This window comes from Chiloscyllium plagiosum, unplaced genomic scaffold (assembly GCF_037043375.1).
Source record: "Chiloscyllium plagiosum isolate Xiang-an unplaced genomic scaffold, Cpla_swu_hap1 HiC_scaffold_8, whole genome shotgun sequence".
NCBI lineage: Eukaryota > Metazoa > Chordata > Chondrichthyes > Orectolobiformes > Hemiscylliidae > Chiloscyllium > Chiloscyllium plagiosum.
Window position 1 is genome coordinate 59554767 of NW_028270146.1, and position 14055 is coordinate 59568821.

Below are 14055 nucleotides of genomic sequence, written 5' to 3' on the forward strand. Positions count from 1 at the left end.
GAGATAAAACTGTTAGAATTGATGGGGCACTGGCACCAGTACTGGGCAAACAAGGAGCTGTTTCCGGAGTGGAATTCACCAAAACTGCACGACCATCAGTCAACTAGCGAATGGTCTAACACTGCAGAAAAGGTTTTTAATCTAAATGCTTGAGGGGAGGTTGAAGAGAAAAGAGCGCATTAGTAAATTGGTCAAACGAAATGGTAAAGATATAGAATTAAAAGTTCTTTATCTGAATTATATTTGTCAATAGCTAGGTAATTCATAGCACAAATGGAAGCAGATGAGTATTGTGTAATGGCCCCTCCCAATAGTGGTAAATGTCATATGGCGGAGGCAGTCCTTAGTTAGCTTTTTGAAATAGTTTGATTGTATTCTTACCTCTCGCCAAACTCCAGATCCTCGTGTTCAGGTTCCTCCATTGCTTGCCCTTCCCCATCTCTAACGTCCAACTCAACACTTTTCTAAGATCTACGTGTTTCTCCAATTCTGACCCCTCCTGCACCCCAATTTACCCCTCCAACTGCATACCCCTTGTAAGCACTGTAATTTCCAACCTAAACCTGTCTAGTTTGCTAATCCTCTCTTCTCCATTGAGAAGTACCTTCAAACCTACAATTTTATCAGGCACCTGTTCACTTGTATGACCTCTTCTTTATACAACTTGTATCATATATTATCTGATAACACCTGTAAAATGCCTTGGCATGTTTTTAACACTGTTAAAGATGTTGTACAGATTCAAGTTAGCATCATACAGCATTTCTTTGGAAAATAGGCTACACCATTTTTATTCTTTATCACTTGCTCAGCTCACATCATGCAGCCATGACCATATGAAGATTATGTTGTCCAAGTTGACAAACTACCAGGAAATTCAATGACAATTTATTTAAATGAGACGTCATTGTTTGTTTTTACCCATGGCCTTCCTTACCTTTGGTAACTGTTTGGTTCAGCTGTCCCAGCTCCTTATCCTGTTTCAGTATCTGTGATCCTCAGTTATGCCCTTTTAGTAAAACACTTCTAACTGAGACTGCTCTGCCTCTTTAACCCTTAACTAACTGAAAATGAATACTTATTCAACCTTTTAAAAGGAGAACATTTTTACTTTTAAGAAAATGGACAATTTATCATTTTAAAGTAGAGTCAGGTGACCTTTTGTATGTCCATACAATCAAGAGCTCATGGATGGTGAAGGTTATTTAAATGTAAGTAACTATTTGGAAAATCTTTCACTAAAGTAACAAGAGGATGCAATAGATTGCTTATGGAACTTACAGTTACATTATTAAAAGTTCACAGAAACTGAAATACAATGGAGTACACATTGCTAGTTAGCTTCAAGTGTTGCTATACAACCACATTTTAGCCACATGCATAAATTTAATAAGAAAACACCACACACATATTACAGGCAAATGTACATTGTGTATATTCACTTAACTGAATATTTACCACTGTTTATTGAAGAACTTTGCAGTTGTTCACTTGCACCAAATTTTTAAATTCTGACAGTAAGTTATCTGATGAAGCATATCTTAGCCCCAGGATTTGCTATGTCTGAGAGATTGTGGAGATAACATAAGATATGTCAGACTCATCCTTACTCTCCATCCAGAATGAAGTAGGATCTTGTTTACTCTTTTTCATGATGTGTCCTGTTTGAGCTGCATATTATTGCTTAAACATTTTATTTTGAACTCACTCCAAGCAATCACTCCATTCAACCTAACCAAGTCAACACTTAAGGGCGGCACGGTGGCACAGTGGTTAGCACTGTTGCCTCACAGCACCAGAGACGCGAGTTCAATTCCCACCTCAGGCGACTGACTGTGTGGCATTTGCACATTCTCCCCGTGTCTGCGTGGGTTTCCTCCGGGTACTCCGGTTTCCTCCCACAGTCCAAAAAAAAATGTGCAGGTCAGGTGAATTGGCCATGCTAAATTGCCCGTAGTGTTAGGTGCAGGGGTAAATGTAGGGGAATGGGTCTGGGTGGGTTGCGCTTCGGCGGGTCGGTGTGGACTTGTTGGGCCGAAGGGCCTGTTTCCACACTGTAAATAATCTAATCTAAACTAATCTAATCTAATCTTTACAGGATGTTTGCGGTGTTTCTACATTGCTAAAGTTGGGGTTTCACTGATATTTCATGGCACTTTCAACAAATAACCAATAAGCAGTAACCAAGGTAGGAAAGCACAGTCAAAAAGTGCTTGTATGCTGTGTTTTTCTTTTCATAATTGTAACAACAATGCTCAAAGGATCCAGGAACACATCCACGCATCAAACAGATATGGGTATTGAGATCACATGGCAATGAGAGTCCTTATTGCACTTATTGTATACTAGTCAAAAATCCTATTAGCCATCTCCAGTTTCCAATCACCTAGATGTAACTTTTATACCAAGTAGCTCTGCTGTGGTCAATTGGACTAATAGCAACACATAAGGAATTTACTCTGCTTGTCACAAGTCAATGCACTGTTCACCCAGTTGCAAACATTGAGCCTTGTGAGCAAAAATGTGACTTTATTTTAAATTTAATTATTTTGATTGTTTTCCTTGACAACTAAAAATATAAGCAATTCAATCCCCATTGATGCCAAATTAAAGTACACAGTTCTCAAGGGCCCAAAAGCTGTAATTATTTTTCTCATATGCTGTACCCTGCCAACATTTTCTGTTTTCATTCTTAACTTCTCTTCTGAAAGCAATCTAATTAACTTAGGCTTCTGATTTTTTTTTGCATGAGTGATCATTTTTCTATAATGTTTTTATTGTGCAGTTATATATACTCTTCACATCTTTTGTGCTATTAATCTCAGCATTTTAAATATGATTTAACCCAATGGCTACTATCTTCAGAAAAAAGTAAAATAGTCTGACTACATCTTTAGCTGGAAAGCAGCAGAACTACCAAGTTCACTCAGAAGCCATCCTGGTCCCCAACATTCAAGAGTCGTATACCCCTTTTCATTTTCCTGGATTCCAAGGTGCTTATTTTAACCTTTTAATCTGTAATCTTGCTCTGTAATCTATTGAGTTAGTGTGAACTTCAAGCATTTTCTGTGAAAGATGAAATTTTATTATTACTTCACTCAGACCAAGTTAAGTACAATTAAAACTAAGCTCTTTTCTTTTTAAAATCACAAGGAGACCTGTATGATTGCCCCTTTATGATCGCAAAGCATCAATAGTTAAACATTCTCTGAATTGGAATATTTAAGAAACCTGTGCTAGTCAACCAAGATTGGGGTAAAAGGGAAGCCATTTGATCTCTCTTCATTTGATTGTAAAATTCTGGTGAATTATGCATATGTATTTATCAAATAAAGTGCTACTCAGAGCACAGTCACAGCAAGCTGCTCCCAGAAGGATAGTGGAAATGCTTTGGAGATTATCAAAGCATCCTTGAAGAGACCAAATATTCCTGTTGACCCTGGCGTGTAACTAACCAAAATGGAAAAGATTCATTTGGAAAGCCACAAGCACATCAAGAAACATTTCTAGGATGTTATACATCCAGTTTAATCTAAACAACCTTCAAGCATCACTTGCCCAATATGTGGCAGCATCTACAGATTTCCCATTGGACTCATCAGCCATCACAGAACTGGAGAGGAAACACATCTAAAGTGTGGTGCTGGAAAAGCACAGCAGGTCAAACAGCATCCCAGGAGCAGGAGAATCAACGTTTTGGGCATAAACCCTTCATCAGGAATCTGGGGTCGGGGGAAGGGGCTGAGGGATAAATAGGAATGTTGGAGTAGGGCTGGGGGGAAAGATAGCTGGGAAGGTGATAGGTAGATGCAGGTGGGGGATGATGATGATACTTTGGGTTGGGAAGGGTGGAGCGGACAGGTGGGACAGTTCAAGAGGGCAGTGCCCAGTCAGAGGGTTGGATCTGAAATGAACTGGGGGGAGGAAACTGGTGAAATCAACATTGATGTTGTGTGGTTGGAGGATCCGTAGACAGAAGTTGAGGTGTTCTTTCCCCAGGTTTCATATGGCTTGGAGTTGGCAGTGGAGGAGGCACATCCCTAATCCCAAAAGACCCTTTTTATTACATTTTTTTTTCAAAATTAGTGTGATTTAATTCATAACAATTAAGTACTACCAATAGAGCTAAAGTATTGTTTGACAGAATGAATAACTCGAATTGATCCTGAAAGGATACATTGTTAAGTAAGGGTTTAGAAAGTTGGCTGGACTGAAGGGTCTGTTTCCATGTTGTATGACTGTATGACTCAATAACTAATTCAACTATCTCAAATTGCAAATAAGTAATGTTTGGTCTGCTACTGTTCTACTTGTTAGACAATTAAGATAATTAAGATCTAAAATAAGGACAAACCCGTGTTACTTCCTTGGTATCGAAGACCAAGGAGAATTACATAGAGGCAAGAACATACTGCAATATTTTACTGACATTTAAGGGTGTGTCAAAGATATTCAAGGGAGTTTGAACTCCACTACCAAAGTCGTTTGTAATGCAAGGCAAAAATTACCTGGAAGAAGAATATAAAGGAAGTTGGTGAAGACAATTACAAATCTAAGAATTTCTTTTTCCCATCAATGTTTCTTGTTATAAAACTTGATTGTGCCATTTAAATTGCTTGTGCCTGTAGGGGTGACCTATACCTGCCTATAACAAGATGGCTGACAAAAAGGATAGCCCAGAATTACATTAAAACTCAAGATGGCTGAAAGGAGATGAACAAGATTAACAGCCTGTACCAGCCTTTAAGTAAAGAAAACAATGGTACCTTTGAACAAACCTACTCCAAAGCCAGTGAAGGAGGCCTTGACAGCAACCATCCTAGACAGTTATGATAAGAACATGCCTACAATATAAGTAAGCAAATATCCTCAGCGCGCTTATGGAAGAATTATGATGTCACTAAGCAGTAAACATCAGGTACAAGAAGTAGCATGCTAAACTCCCTAAATAGCCACCAGAACATGCATGTGTATGCCTATGTATGAAAGTTAATTAGCTTTCGGAAGAACCCTCATTAGCCCTAGAAAAAATTGTTCACAGTCATTAATCACAGAGCACTAAGAGTAGAACAAGCTATACCTAACCTAACTTCAGAACAGAAATCAATATAATAAATCTTATAGCAATTAGTTACAATTAACTGTCTTGTGTATTTTTACATATATAATTAGAACAATGGGAAATATAAGAGTGTTAATTAAATAGAATACAGTGAATAATAGAATTCAAGCTGTCCCTAAGAGATAAGCCAGCCTGAAACAGACGTAAGGGAGTACAGCCAGTTACTTTGGAATACGATTGAATAGGCTGCACAGAAAAATCCCAAGAATTTGAGATTATATTGGCTGGTAAATACAATGAAGTTATGGGTAGCTGTGGCTGGTCAAATAGGTTTTTTACCAGATTGAGTATGTGGATTAGGAGGGAAGAACTACAGTTATGTTGTATGTAATTATTGTAATACAGAAATGTATAAAAATATGACTTTTTACTGTACATGTTAGAGTGTGTCAATGATCCCTGTTCTGATCTGAGCTAAAGATTAAACAAATAATTGAATTTGTACATTGAGGCCAGATTCAGGAAAGATCCTTTGGCTGCCTCCCTGCTTTGACTGGTTTCTGCATGATTAAACTTCCACCTGCCTGGATCCCGCCTGCCACCTGAGTCTTCATTCCCTACAGGGAAAAATGCTCCTACAGTAGAGTTTTTTGGAATAATTTCAATGTAAACTTGATCAAAATGTGTGTGGCAAGCAGAGGCTTTCCATTTTATTATCAAATTATAGTGTCAAACTTGTTAAAAATTGTCAAATCTGCTATTGCCAGGGATCACCTATCTTGCTCAGTTACATACTTTTCACCTCACCATCTATGAATACAAGATAATTGGGGAATGACATGAGGCATGGGAACAAAATGTTCACATCCTGAGGGGATCTTCCAGTGTTGACGTTGAATGCACTATGTTTAAAGACCAGCTGAATTATATTGGATACAGTACCAGGACTGCAAGCCAAGAACTTCAAAGAAACTTTTGCTGCTGCCTGCTCCTACCATTTGTAAATATATATTCACTTACATTATTCTAACACCTGTTGTATTATTATACCAGAAGTTGAAAAGATTATCAGAAGTGGTAGTTCTGGAATATTCTCCACTGTTGAAAGGATGTACTGTTTCTTGCTTTGTACACCTGATACCACAGTTATAATCTGCAAAATTGATGAGATTACCTCAACCATCAGGGAATCACATACCTATTACTTGGGATTGGAGTAAAGAAACTCCAGATCACCATCAAGAACATTGAATTTAATAATATAGTTATGAATTGGATTAAGATGTGGGTTCTCCATCGCTGCATTCTGCAATTGCGTCTTATAAGGACAGAAGAACATATGAAAGAGAAGCAGGACTAGGCTATTTGACCCCCTCAGGCCTGATTGATGACTACATTCTATTTCTTGTTAATGAATCTTATATACACGGCAATATGTTTCTCTTTACATAATTAGCTGTTAGTTTCCACGATAGTCTGATGTGGCACCACATTAAATGCCTTCTGAAATCTAAGTACAGTAAATACCTGGGTCCCCCTTTATCCACAGCATCCCCTTTATTCCCTCAAAGAACTCCAATAAATTGGTTAAAAATGATTTCCTTTCCAAAAATTAATTTGCACAATTTCCACTCATTTCAATTTGGAGATTTCTCCATTCTCCAGCATATTTTATTTCTACAATACTGATCTTCAGTCTTTGCTTATTTATATATTTTGTGAATATACGTTATCCCATAATGTTTTATTATCAATATAACAGTCATTGAGTTTTGTAACTGAATTCCTTTTTAGAATTTCTTCCAATATTTTTGTGAATAAAACCTTTATATGTATTTCGTAAACAAAAAAGCGAGAGTTTCTGTCACCAAATTACTTTGACATTACCCCTTCTGATCTTTTAAGCTTCCCAAGGTAAAGGTTAACATTTACTTCCTTCTCCTTTTCACATCTAACATTTACATCCATTTTGTCTGTCTATGTTTCATTTACCACCATAAGCACACCCTTGTCTTTTGCTCTGGGCATTGCCTTCTTCTCCACTGACTACAGCCTAAAAAAGTTCCTTGCAGTTCTAAAGAAAAGTAATATCAGACTCAAGACATTTATTTTGTTTCTGTCTCCACAAATGCTGACAGACCTGCTGAGTTTTTCCAGCATTTTTTCTTTTTATTCCTTAAATAACAATTACAGTTCGGGTGGTACGGTGGCTCAGTGGTTAACACTGCAGCCCCACAGCGCCAGGGACCTGGGTTGGATTCCCACCTCAGGCGACTGTGTGTAGTTTGCACATTCTCCCTGTGTCTGTGTGGGTTTCCTCTGGGTGCTCCAGTTTCCTCCCACAATCCAAATTTGTGCAGGTTAGGTGAATTGGCCAAGCTCAAATGCCCATAGTGTTAGGTGTATTGTCAGGGGTAAATATAGGGTAGGGGAATGGTCCTGGGTGAGCTACACTTCAGAGGGTCAGTGTGGACTTGTTGGTAGGAAGGGCCTGTTTCCATACTGTAGGGAATGTAATCTAATAACAGTAGTGGAAAGGTTAAGTTAGGTCTTTCTTTTACTTGCTATGAACTATCAAGTGAGATAAAATTTGATCAGTTCTAACTTTATGTGTGGACAATGTAAAGATTATTCACATTGTTAGAAAAGAAAATGAAATTACTAATGTATTGTCCTGGGTTTAAACTAATGGAATAAATTAAAAGATTAAGTAATGCTAAGTTCGTGTAATGTTTTACAAGTTGGTGGGGAAAGATGAATGGATGTAAGTTTTGTATTTTGTTATTACTGTATCACTGTGATGATGCTGTCACATTAAAAACAAGGTTATTTTGTCCTTGGTTTTTTTTTAAGAGAGGTCATAAAGGCAAAGGCGCCAAACAGTCCACTTTAATAATGGAAAGGGAGCGGCCAGTTCTCCCAGTTCAGTTTTTTTCTAGTTTGTTTTAGTTTTAGCAGTCACAAGAGGTGAGAGTTCAGGGGAATTGCAAGCTTCAGTAAAGAACTCATCTGACTTTCATCTGAAATCTCTCTCTGGATGCTGCTCCCTCCTGCCTGTAAAAATCAGTGTTTGAATTTACCTTTTTGCCAAGAGGTGTGCTTAAGGGATGTTACTGTATTGAAACAGTTAATTAGTAATAGTTACTGTATCAAGTCTGTTATGTTTTCGAATAGTTGTTATTCTAAATTCCATTTTCTTTTGTTTGTGTTTCAATTGTGGTGTTTAAATAAATTCTATTTTGTTTAAAGCTGAGTGGTTTGATCAGCTGTATCACACCTAGAATATCCACTACACATCTGCCTTTAAAAACAAGGAAAAATTTAGGATCTAGACTACCTTATTAAAATATTTTGTGGGGGTTTGCCTTGGTCCATAACAATCACATATTTTATGATGAAATGCATTTTGAAATAGTGTTTCATTTTATAATGGTGGAGTCATGTAAAGACTGTCTTTTAATTTTTTTCTGTATTTGCTTACGGACTGAAATGGGAAAAGGACTGTTTTAACAATGAACAATTGTAGAAGGAATTGCTGCACTTTTTAGACGCAAGTTACCAATACTTACTGTTCATGGTGTTTACACTGCTGCTTGTTCAACAAGTGGAGAAAGTTTAGTTGCAAAGGAACTGGCACCAGTGGGTTTTCACAAGATGAGATTCATACAGTAACAAGTAGATTGGTCTGACCCTTGCAGTCTTATGTCTAAAGGGATCAAAGAGTATAGGGTGAAAATGGAAACAGGGTACTGAGCTGAATGATCAGTCATGATCACGTTGAATGCTACAGCAGGCACAAAAGGGCCAAATGGCCTACTCTCTACATTTCTATGAACGTCAAAATCCATAACTTACTGAAATGTGGACCAAAAGATGGAAAATAGGATTAGGTTGAATCACTGGTACATGTCAAGTTAAATGACCTACTTCTGTTTCTACTTCTTATGTTCTTATGAAAAGCAGATCGATTCTTATAGAGTCATAGAGATGTACAGCACGGAAACAGACCCTTCGGTCCAACTCATCCATTCCGACCAGATATCCTTACCTAATCTTGGCTAATGTCCCTCTAAACTCCTTCTATTCATGTACTCATCCAGATGACTTTTAAATGTTGTAATTGTACCTGCCCTCACCACCTCCTATGGCAGCTCATTCCATAAACACAGCATGCTCTGCATGAAAAAGTTGCTCCTTTGGTCCCTTTTAAAGTTTTCCCCCCTCACTCTAAACATATGCCCTCTAGTTCTGGACTCCCCATCTCATGGAAAAGACTTTGTCCATTCCCTATTCATGCCCTTCATAATTTTATAAACCTCAGCCTCCGATGCTCCCGGGAAAACAGTCCCAGCTTATTCAGCCTGTCCCTGCAGCTCAAATCCTTCAACCCTGGCAACATCCTTGTAAATCTTTTCTGAACCCTTTTAAGTTTCACAGCATCTTTCTGAAAGGAAGGAGACCAGAATTGCACGCAATATTCCAACAGTGGCCTAACCAATATCCTCAACAGCTACAACATGACCTCCCAACTCCTATACTCAATGCTCTGTCCAATAAATGAAAACATACCAAATGCGTTCTTCACTATCCTATATACCTGCAACTCCACTTTCAATGAACTATGAACCTGCACTCCAAGATTTTTTTGCTCAGCAACACTCCCCAGAACTTTACCATTAAGTGTATAGTCCTGCTCTGATTTGCCTTTCTAAAATGCAGTACCTTTATCTAAATTACTCTGCATCTGCCACTCCTCGGCCCACTGGCCCATCTGATCAAGATCCCGTTGTAATCTGAGGTAACTATCTTCGCTGTCCACTACACCTCTAATTTTGGTGTCATCTTCAAACTTACTAATGATACCTCCTATGTTCACATCCAAATACTTATCTGAGTTTATTGCAGTTGTAGACTGGAGTAAATGCCCAAGGTCACAAAGTTAAAAATAATACCAATGGCATTGACTACTTGGCAGAATATTTCATATGACTCTTGTTTTTGTTTCAGCAGTGAACTTAGGGGGATTTGCTCATAACATTTTTGTTCTCATTACTGGCTTATATTAAAAATGGAAATATCATGGATTGATAAAAGGGATTTCATAATCATGCAACATTTATTGTTTTTACATAAAATATCGATTTCGCACATTGTATGATTTTTGAGGCTCGCTTTATCTTTAACTGTACGACCTAAGCTAATTATGATTTTTGACTCAGTTTGACAGCGCCAAAGTAAAAATATACAAGTTCTGATTAGTCACAAGATCAATTCCAAATCCAAATATGTTTTCGCAATGTTTACAGAATTTAAGTTTATCATAACAAGTACGAAAGAAATAACACTTAATAAGAGCAATGATTTTCAGTTGATACACTTCTGGATGCCAGTCTGTGATTCTGGTTGACTAGGCAAGGATTTATTTCCTTTCTGCTCACTGAAGTTCTTCATCCATCTTCACCTTCCTTCTTATACAGAGAAACGTAAGAATCATTACTTATTAACGTAGGTAAAACAAGGACTACAGATGCTGGAAACCAGAGTCTAGATTAGAGTGGTGCTGGAAAAGCACAGCAGATCAGGCAGCATCTGAGGAGCAGGAAAATCAATGTTCCGGCAAAAGTCCTTCATCAGGAAGGGCTCATTACTTATGGAATAAGCTCCCAGAGGAAATGGCGGAGGCTGGTATAATTACAGCGTTTAAAAGACACCTGGGTGGGTATATGTATCGGCAAGGTTTAGAGGGAGATGGGCCAAGTGCTGACAAAAAAGATTAGATTAATTTAGAATATCAGGTCGGCATGGATGAGTTGGACTAAAGGGTCTGTTTCCATGCTGTACAGCTCTATGACTCTAGTGATATCACTTTCTTTTGATTACTTGCTTCTCATTCTTTGTCATGCCAATCACTTTGTAAAATTATCCCTTTTGTAACAGCGTGTTTCTCTTAGCTTAACATCTCCATAGATTTTTACCCAGGTAAGTTGGCAACAATAAACAATTAAAGTATCTGTTTAGAGTATGTAGTGTTGCCCCACATGATTAATTATCATACCAACGAATACATCCGAAAAGATTAAACATCAACAAGACTACAAAATTCACTACAGATTCTTAAGAATATTAAACATGTAAAAATATTGTAAAATATAGCTGTATGCTTGAGTAAAAGCCTTTACTTCAATGCATTCTCATATATGTTAGCCTAAGTTATATTAACTTGAGTCATTAAAGTAACCATAAAATTGAAAACCAATTACCTTATTTTTGACCTGGCCCATATGAATTTTAACCATACAAAAATGTTGTATTACTAACCATTACTAAGCAAAATAAAATTTAGTTCCTCACTTACTTTATCAAGTCATTAAGCATTTAAAAATAAGTTAATCATTCAATATTTCACCCCTCACAAGTGACTCCTTATTTTAACCATCAATCATCAATCTGGAAGCTTTTAAAAGGATCTCTGAAGTGTAATGCTAACAGCATTTTCAATCCATTATATCACATCCATAAATGTGATCTCTCTGGTATAGAATTGTTGTTATCACCTTTACAGTGGGCACCAGTTTTATGGGGAGTCACATTTGAGAATTGTAGTTATAGTTGGTTCAGTATTATTTCCTTGCTAGGAGTAACTAAGGTAGTTGTGTGTATTCAGTCATCTTGAACACAGCACTTTATAAGCTATGTTCAGATTTAACATTGGGAATTACAATTTAATGGACCAGAACTGATGGAAGGCCATGTGACATGATCAGTGCCATTTTTGCATGATTTCTCCTACTCCCTGATGCCTCAGAAAGGAGAAAGTGAAGACTGCAGATGTTGGAGATCAGATGCAGTCAATGCTTCAATCTACTTTCACTATTATAAACCTGTTTCAACTCAGGGTATTAACTTTATTTTTTTTATTTTTTTCTCTTTTTTTTTCTTTTTTCCCTTTTTTTTTATAATTTAACCCCCACACTACCACCTAAGTGCGGTAGTGCTTATTTTTTCCCCAGCACCCATGGTGTGTGTGTATACGTGTGAGACACAGTGAAAGACACAAAGTGCACGAATCTTTATTCAATTTCCACCACCAGAAAGATAGGAAAACACCCGAGTGGCCAGTGACAAGCACTGCCCTTCACATCAAAGGGGCAGTGCTGTGTGATCAAAACAGTGAAGGGGAGGGTAGGGACTAAATCAAAATAGAGTTGGAGGGAGAAATAATGCACTCCACTCCCTGCGGCGCCCACCTCTCCCTGAACAACTCCAGGGTGTTGGTCGACACCGCGTGCTCCTTCTCCAAGGACACCCGGGCTCTAACGTAACCGCGGAAGAGGGGCAGGCAGTCGGCCCTAACAACCCCCTCCACGGCCCGCTGCCTGGACCTGTTGATGGCCAGTTTGGCCATGGGTATTAACTTTATTTTTTTTTTCTTTTTTTCTTTTTTTTTTTCCCCACACTACCACCTAAGTGCAGTAGTGCTTGTTTTTTCCCCCAGCACCCATGGTGTGTGTGTGCAGGTGTGAGACACAGTGAAAGACACAAAGTGCACCAATCTTTTATTCAATTTCCACCACCAGGAAGATAGGAAAACACCCGGGTGGCCAGTGACAAGCACTGCCCTTCACATCAGAGGGCAGTGCTGTGTGATCAAAACAGTGAAGGGGAGGGTAGGGACTAAATCAAAATAGAGTTGGAGGGAGAAATGATGCACTCCACTCCCTGCGGCGCCCACCTCTCCCTGAACAACTCCAGGGTGTTGGTCGACACCGCGTGCTCCTTCTCCAAGGACACCCGGGCTCTAACGTAACCGCGGAAGAGGGGCAGGCAGTCGGCCCTAACAACCCCCTCCACGGCCCGCTGCCTGGACCTGTTGATGGCCAGTTTGGCCATGGGTATTAACTTTACAAAGCATGTACTGCATAGATAATTGGCTATTCAGCCTAACTGTTCTATACCAGTAATAATGGGATGCATTAACCTTTCGGCCATCTTCATCTAAGCCTCAGCTTAGCCTACTTCCTTCTCTTCCCAATGTTTATCCCGTTTTTTCTTAAATGTATATGTGTAATTCACTGCAACCATTTCTGTGGAAGCTACATATTTTAACTAATGCAAGTAAGAAGTTCTTTGTGAATTCATGATTGTAGCTGCTGGTGATTATCTTCTATGGCCTCTAGTTTGCCTCCGGGTGGAAATATGTTCACTATCCCTACACTAAAAACACATTTCATAACTCTAAAGATCTCTATTCGAAAATGAACCTCACACTGTTCAGTCATTTCTGATCAGTTTTGTTACCATTCTTGTAATTTTTTTAATATAACTTCCCCATTGGAGACCACAACAATGCAAAGTACTTGGTGTAACCAAGCTTCGAGGCAAATTTAATAGCTTCTCAACTGTTAAATTTAATCCCACTGGAGATGGACAGCAGCATTTAGTTTAGATGTGGAGGTGCCAGTGTTGGACAGGGACACCCCAGCACATATTTAATTTAAACATTCATAGGTTATAATCAATGCTAGAGAGAGAGACAACTCAATCTATATAATAGAATGGAGCTATGTTTATTTTTCAGGCATCAGAGTTGATTATTTTAACAGAGAAGCATTATTTCTGGTTGGCATTGCAGAAACAGCAGTGACTACATTGGGGTAAAACCTAAACATTTGTAAATAGGACATTCCCTTATAAATTCACACCAGAAACAAAACAGTCAAAAAGATATCATCGCTGCCTAACTGATTCAAACTAACAGTTTCCTGATTAAGTATTATCTACTTGCTGTTTAACTACATTACTAGATTCTGGATCAGTGGTGCTGGAAGAGCACAGCAATTCAGGTAACATCCGAGGACAGGCAAAATCGACGTTTCGGGCAAAAGCCCTTCATCAGGGCTTTTGCCCAAAACGTCGATTTTGCCTGTCCTCGGATGCTGCCTGAATTGCTGTGCTCTTCCAGCACCACTGATCCAGAATCTGGTTTCCAGCAT